We start from the raw sequence: 8,037 nt of genomic DNA, 5'->3' as shown, positions 1-8,037 counted from the left end.
TTGTTTTAGAATATCACATTTGTGACTCCCAATGAAGTAATGGACTTAATGGATTCAGGCATTGAGCATCAACAGCTGCTAATATCACAAAAGACAAATTAGACATCAGATTCCTCTTGATGAAGGAATATACCACCATCTCCTGCCAAAGGGAACAAACCTGGATCTGACCAAGCCTCTCAGCCAGTTAACTCAAAGCTCTGAGGACAGAGAAGCAGGTTAAACAGCACCACAAGTTTGCAAACAGCAGTGTGCAGACTAGGAGAAACTACAAGCCAAACACCCAGTACCTTTAACAGATTGTGAATTGTAAAATGAAGGAAGGATGAGACTAAATCATAATGTCCGGGGATGTTCTTTGAGTGATAAAGCTATAGAGAAACACAGATGAAGCTGTTATGAAATCAGTTGGAGGTTGCTTTGCTGGGTGAGGCCATTGTGACTGAGGTGGGCACAAGGAGGGGGCCATTGGATGACTGATTTTTTTGCCTGGATGGTGGTTATAGGGTGGCAATTCGTAAAATGTATTATGTCATTTGTTGGTTTCCTGTATTTGCGTTTCATTTAACAATAAAAGTAGTTGCAAAAATTCAGTCTATCTGGATTTATTTTGCTTTGTCATTGAGTAGTAATCTAATTTTATTTATTTTTCCCAAATGGCTAGTAGCTTTGTAGAACTTAATAAGAGCCACAGACCCAAGTGACAACTCATATAATACATTCAAAAGACTGTTACTTTTTCTTAATTGTTAATGAAGTTGGACATGGAGAAAAGGCCTTCATGATGTAGGTTTAAAACTCAGGTAGAATGGACATATGCCCAAGGGAAATAAGTACTTATCACTACCAAAAGTCATGTGCTAAAATGCTCTCACAACTTTAGTCTCAAAAGCCAAAAGCTGGAAACCACCCAAATGTTCATCAACAGTGGGATGAGTAAATAATTGTGGCATATCATGAGTGTCAAAAATGATACCAACTTACTACACCAACAACATAAATAGATGCAGGATTCCCCGATGGCTCAACAGTGAAGAATTCACCTGCTAATGCAAGAGACATAGGTTCCACCCCTAGTCCAGAAAGATCTCACATGCTGAAGAGCAGCTAAGCTGGTGAACCACAACTATTGAGTCTGTGCTCTAGAGCCCTGAAGCCAAACTCTGAACCCGGGGGCCACAGAGCCGGTGCTCCACAACAAGAGAAGCCAACTTAATGAGAAGCCCACACAATGCAACGAAGAGTAGTTCCATTTGCAGCAACTAGAGAAGATCCAGCACAGCAACGAAGACCCAGTGCAGACAAAAAATAAACAAATAAATAAAATTATTTTAAGCAAATATGAATAGATCCTACAAACACAGAGCTGAGGGAATGTGATGCTGTCTAAATGAAGTTCAAGAACAGGTCATAATAACTATATTTAATGCATTAAATTTAAAATACACTTAAAATTTAAATTTAAAAAATAACTAGCAAGGGGAAAATAGGTAGAAAAGTCAGGAGGAAGTAGCACATCCAGGTAAAGCATTAAGCATAGGAAATATTCGATGCCAGTTTAGTAGTTTGCAGCTAAGTATAAAACAAGCCCAAGGCTCACAGATGAAGCTCTGGGCAGGGCAGGAGTGGCCAGTCCACCCTTCTCCCTGCACTGAGGCCAGTGAGAGTGACAATACTGAGCACAGAGTGCGGAGCTGGAAAGGGACCTCAGCAATCTTCTTGCCCAGAGTCTCCAAACTCAGTACTGGGGACCCAAAAGCTGCAAATATTGTTCAGCAGAGGTAGGAGGGGTGAAGAAGAAGGGGGCAGGGAAGACCCACAAGAATCCTGAGTGCCACTGAGAAAGGCCCATAGGGTACACAGTGGGGAAAACAGCCCCTTTCCTATCTGAGGTCTGGTGGTAAATAGCACTGACCAAACAAGAAATCAAAGAAGCAGCCCAGCCAAGGAGTGTACAGCTGGGGAACTGCCTCAGTTCTGGGCTGTGTGGCTGGAGCCCCAAGATGAATAAGCAGGTTGATCCACTCTCCCACTTCTCTGGGGTCTCTCCTCCCTCACCCTCTTCTCATGGAACCAAGAGTAACCCAGAGACTCCAAGACTGACAAAAACTCACACTGAGATGTAAGCTGCCCCTAACTTGTGAGTCACTGTGGGTCATCTCCTTCTCTCACACCATGCTTCTGATGCTGGGAGCAAAGATGACATTCAGAAAGGCCAGGAGCCAGGCTCCGCCGTCTCTACCATTTCTTGCTGTATGGTGTGGCCTTGGAGGTTGACTTGGCATCTCTAAGCCTTGCTTTGATCATCTGTAAAACTGAAGTAATAGCACTGTACTGTTACATGAATTCTAATATGTAAAGTACAGAACTGGCTCAGAAAGAAGACCCAAACTCTGTGACTACTTGTACCAGAGCCAAAGCCTTGGGCTTCCAATTTACTTGTTTCTTGCACAACTGTTCTGCCAGTTCTGCCCCTCCCTGACCCAGGTCAGGCTCCATCCTCACTTTTCTCCTTCACCACTGCCCAGCACCACTCTATGTGGAAACTTCTGCTCCCTCAGAAACTCCTGCACACAGAAGGAAAATGAGCTTAATTATGAGGATGATTGGAGAGGCAAGAGGTATGATTTACTGAAAGTTTATGTCTCTGCCAAATTCATATGTTAAAGCCTTGACCCACAATGTGATGTTGTTCAGAGCTGGAGCCTTCAGAAGGTAGTAGGTTTAGATCAGATCATGAGGGAGGAGCCTCTGGATGGGAACAGTGCCTGTAGAAGAAGAGGAAGAAAACAGATCCCTACCTTCCTTCACTATGTGAGGACATGTCAGGTAGGTGACCATCTGCAAGTCAGGGAGGACCTGAGAGTCCTGAGGACCCAAGTCTCAGTAGGGTGAGAACAGACCTCAGAACTTCCATTTCAAACCCAGCTTCTGCCACATGCCTCAGTCTTCAGCAATGCAGACCACAGAAGACTACCTTCACATCTTGATTTGGAATTCAGTTCAACGTTTCTCACATGCTTTTTCTGAGCCAGACACCAGGCTAAGGGCTGGAGCTTCGGCAACAAATGTGAGGTTTGTTGACCTGAAATATATAGACTGCCATTTATTTCTCCAGCAAAGATGGGTCTATTTGGGTTCAGCAAAGAATTACAATTCAGGGACTGCAACCATGGAAAGCCACATGCAAGTCTCTTGCACAGCAAAGGATGGAGAACACTTTTATAGAGTGAAAAAGGAAGCTGCAAGGGTTATCATAAGCCAAGAGCTCCCGAGTTGTTGGCTGAGTCCTTACCAGAAAAACCATCTCTTCATCCCACCTGGGCTCTGCTATCTTTGCAAGGTATGAGAGCTCCCCCTTCTGGTCTCCCAATCCTATTTAAATGAGGTTTCTGTTGATTAATTTTTTTGTATTTCCCCCTTTGAAGCAAGAACTTTCTCTGAAGGCAGAACTGGTCAAGAATCAGGTTTTGTAGTTTCAGTGACTTTGCATCTCAACATCAAGAAGGACCTTTGCTGGGTGTAGTGTCTCAAATTGGAGGGAAATGGCATGTTTTGGAGACCTATTAAGGTCACATTCAAATAACAAGGAGGGGTAGGAGAGAGAAGTCTCAAGAAAGTTTTACCTAAAGTCCATTATCTATTATCAAGATCACAGATATTGAAGATCATATGAAGTGTTATGTATCATCAGAGGTTGGGCAACAAGCTTCCAACAGGCCTGGTTCAGATATCTTAGAAAAGTAGTCTCATCAGATGTCATCTACTTCAGTTTAAGGAAATCTATACTTTTAGTCACCAGACAATGTGTAGATTCAGTCAGAGTTTGGCACTTTTTTAAGGTAATATCACATGAATCCAAGAGTCTATTCTGGAGTTTGGCAGCACAAGGGTTGGTTAGTAATACCTGATTGGAGTCTTTCCAGTGAGGTTAAGTAGAGTTCTTCTGGAGGGGACTATTGCAATATGAAATATCTAGGTTGCAAAGTATAATATGATGCTTAAGGCCTTCATTTCCCAAGAGCTCACTGTGAAAAAACTGCTTTACCAAAGAATGGGCTTCCTGGTGACTCAGATGGTAGAGAATCTGCCTGCAATGCAGGAGACCCAGGTTTGATCCCTGCGTCAGGAAGATTCCCGGAGAGAGATTAGCTACCCACTCCAGTATTCTTGCCTGGAGAATTCCATGGACAGAAGCTACAGTCCATGGGGTCGTGATGAGTCAGACACGACTGAGTGACTAACAATTTCATGTCACCAAAAAATGGTTATTTTTTAATAGAAGCAATTAGGTATTTGCAGTATTGAAGTATCTCTCCTTTCATCATCTGTCAGTCAAAAGAAGCACGATCCAATTGCATTGGGCATCCTATGACTATCTCAAAGGATGCGAGTTTATAGATTATAAGAAGAGTGATGTTGACATTTAGAAGGACCAATGTTAATGCTTTTAGCAAGGGTATTGGGAAGGCTTCTTTGAATTTTTGCTGACTGAATTTTAATAATGCCATTAGTGCATTCAACTAAATCAGATAACGGAGGATGATAAGCACAGTGGAAGTGTTGTAAAACCTGCCAAATAGCACAGTTTTCTAAAGTACTTAACCAGAAAGTTATGTTTTACTCCTCAATCACTATGGAGTTTGAGAGGAGTTTCCCAGGTAAACAGAAATTTTCCTGAAGGACTTGAGCCACAGAAGAGGCCATAGCCTGTCTCTAAGAGAAGACTTTGGTCCAGTATGAAAACACACAGACCATGACTAAAACATATTTATATTCATGAGATGAAGGAAGTTGAATGGAATCCATTTGCCAGAACTTGACTTGTCCACTGGGCCAATTAAAATGTCCTGGAGCAGTATGAACATGTTTCCCTGGGTTGTTCTTTATATAAGTGGGGCAAGTGAGGTAGGTATTTTTTGTGGCCTTGTTCATTTCCCCTCATCAGCATTGACTCCTGAGTGATACCGTGTTGTCAGTAGACCAATGACTTAATGCGTGTACAATGGTGAACATTGGGGATTTTAGAATCTCTGGTAGGACTGAGTTATTATTGGACCTGAACTGAGAAAATTTGATCAGGTCAAGATTTGTTCAATTTCCAATCTTGTTTTTCCCTTCCTTGGGCCCATTCTCTAACCAGTGTTTCTTTTTTAATATTTATTTGGCTGTCTTGGGTCTTAGTTGTAGCATATGAGATCTTTGTTGTGACGTGTGGGATCTTTCACTGTTGCATACAGACTCTCTAGCTGTGGTGCTCAGGCTCAGTAGTTGTGCTCCATGGGCTCCAGATTCTGCAGGATTCAGTAGTTGCAGCGTGTTGACTCTCTAGTCGTGGTGTGTGGGCTTAGTTGCTCTGAGGCATATGGAATCTTAGTTCCCTGACCAGGGATCGAACCTGAGTCCCCTGCATTGCAAGGTGGATTCTTAACTACTGGACCACATGGGAAGTCCCTCCAGTCAGTTTTTCTAAGTTATCATTTGGGGAAATAAGGCTTCCCTGGTGGCTCAGATGGTAAAGACTCCACCTGCAATGCAGGAGACCTGGGTTCAATTCCTGGGTTGGAAGGATCCCCTGGAGAAGGAAACAGAAACCCACTCCAGTATTCTTGCCTGGAGAATTCCATGGACAAAGGAGACTGGTGGACTCCAGCCCACAAGGTTGAAAAGAGTTGGACATGATTGAGTGACTATCACTTTCCTTTGGCCTGTGACAGAGGTTTGACTACTGCTGGTCCCTTTAAGGGCAGCATTCCTTGCCAAAATGTCGGCAAAGTGATTTCCCTTAGCTTCCAATATGTCAAGTTTAGAATGACCCAGAATCTTAATAATTGTGAAAGTGGCAGGTTAAAGTATTGCATCTAATACTTTCTGAAGATGGAGACCATTTAAAATTTTATTTCCACTAGAAGAAAAGAAACCATACTGCTTTTACAACATTCCAAAATCATGAGCTATGCAGAAAGCATTTCTACTATCAGTATAAACATTGGCAGCTTTGTCCTTGGCTAATGTACAAGCCCGTGTAAGAGCCTACACCTCAGACTGTTGAATAGAAGCAGCCGTAGTAAAGATGGTGTCAACAACATCAAAAGGAGTTGCAAGAGGATCTGTTGTTGTGTAGTCGCTAAGTCATGTCCAACTCTTTGTAACCGCATGGACTGTAGCCCGCCAGACTCCTCTGTCCATGGGAGTTCCTGTATAGCCAGCATGATACTTACCATTGTCACCTTTCAAATACAAACCATTGGTGAACCATGAGAAGTCAGTGTTACTCAAAGAAATATCTAAACATCATCATGGGAAATCAGAAAGTGATCCATCAGCATTAAACAATCATGAGGGACATCAGATAGAGGGAGGAGACTATCAGGGTTAAGGATATTAGAACATAAAGTAGTTATGTAAAGAGGGTTAACAATAGGACTTCATATGAGGTGAGGCAGCTGACTGAGAAATGTTGAATGTGATGAGAATTCTAGAGAACTTTTACTGAATGAGATGCAAAAATGGTTAAAGGGGATCCCACAATGATTTTCTCAGAGGTTTTAACCAAAAAGGTAGTACCCATAATGGCACTCAAGGCAAGGAGAGTATCCGTGTGCCATTGGTTCAGTTGCTGACATTAATAAGTAGTCTAACGGCTGATGGTGGTCCCTGTTGTTGAGTGAGTACCCCAAGGCCATTCCCTTCCTCTTCACAGACAAATGGTAAAAGGGAATCTGATAACTATGATGCCCAAGGGGCAGGTAAGTTCATCAAACTCTGCTTTAAGGCCTTGAAAGCTATGTTGTCAGGTTCTTTTCATAAAATTGGGTCAGGTTCTTATTCTTTAGTAAAACATAAGAGGCTTATGTTTTAAGCCTCTTGAGGCTTGACCATAAGAGAAAAATTTGTAATCCAATTCTAGCAATAAACGACTAGACTGAGAAAACTTCCCAGTTGGTACTTCCCATTCAAAATTGGGAAAGGAGTATGTCAAGGCTGTATATTGTCACCCTGCTTATTTAACTTATATGCAGATCACATCATGGGAAATGCCAGGCAGGATGAATCACAAGTTGAAATCAAGATTGCTGGGACCTGGTGTGATTCCGTCCTGCGTGACTGCTCGGTCTGAACAGTAGTCATTTAATTCTGCCCAGCGTCTCTCCCACTTAAGTGTGTGTCGTTAACCCATGGAGGATTCAATGGAGATGGACATGAGCTCCCTGAGGCCCCAGAACTATCTTTTCAATTGTGAACTAAAGGCTGACAGAGACTATCACTTCAAGGTGGATAATGATGAAAATGAGCACCAGTTGTCTTTAAGAATGGTCAGTTTAGGGGCTGAAGCAAAGGATGAATTATGCATTGTTGAAGCAGAGGCAATGAATTATGAAGGCAGTCCAATTAAAGTAACACTGGCAACTTTGAAAATGTCTGTACAGTCAACAGTTTCCCTTGGGGGCTTTGAAATTATACTACCTGTGGTCTTATAGTTGAAGTGCGGTTCAGGGCCTGTGCATGTCAGTGGGCAGCACTTAGTAGCTGTGGAGGAAGATGCAGAGTCAGAAGATGAAGAGGAGGAGGATTGAAACTCCTAAGTATATCTGGAAAGTGTTCTGTGGTAGCAAGTTTCCCCAGAAAAAACTAAAGATGGCTGCTGATGAAGATGATGATGATGATGATGATGAAGATGATGATGATGACAATTTTGATGAGGAAGTTGAAGAAAAAGCTCCAGTAAAGAAATCTGTATGAGATACTCCAGCCAAAAATACCCAAAAGTTGAACCAGAATGGAAAAAGACTCAAAACCGTCAACACCAAGATCAAAAGGTCAAGAATCCTTCAAAAAAAACAGGAAAAAGCACCTAAAACACTGAAAGAACCTAGCTCTGTAGAAGACATTAAAGCAAAAATGCAAGGAAGTATAGAAAAAGGTGGTTCCCTTCCCAAAGTGGAAGCCAAGTTTTTCAATCATGTGAAGAATTGTTTCCAGATGACTGACCAGGAGGCTATTCAAGCTCTCTGGCAGTGGAAGAAGTCTCTTTAA

The 8,037-nt window shown here is 42.3% G+C and overlaps 1 pseudogene; it reads left to right on the top strand.

Annotated features, from left to right (window-relative positions):
• Positions 1-7,178: 7,178 nt before the first annotated feature.
• On the top strand, positions 7,179-8,037 carry LOC145511109 (nucleophosmin-like; annotated as a pseudogene).

The sequence above is a fragment of the Giraffa tippelskirchi genome, chromosome 6, assembly GCF_054371585.1.
Source record: "Giraffa tippelskirchi isolate mGirTip1 chromosome 6, T2T-mGirTip1v1.2.pri, whole genome shotgun sequence".
Classification (NCBI taxonomy): domain Eukaryota; kingdom Metazoa; phylum Chordata; class Mammalia; order Artiodactyla; family Giraffidae; genus Giraffa; species Giraffa tippelskirchi.
This window is presented reverse-complemented; position numbering and strand designations above follow the sequence as displayed.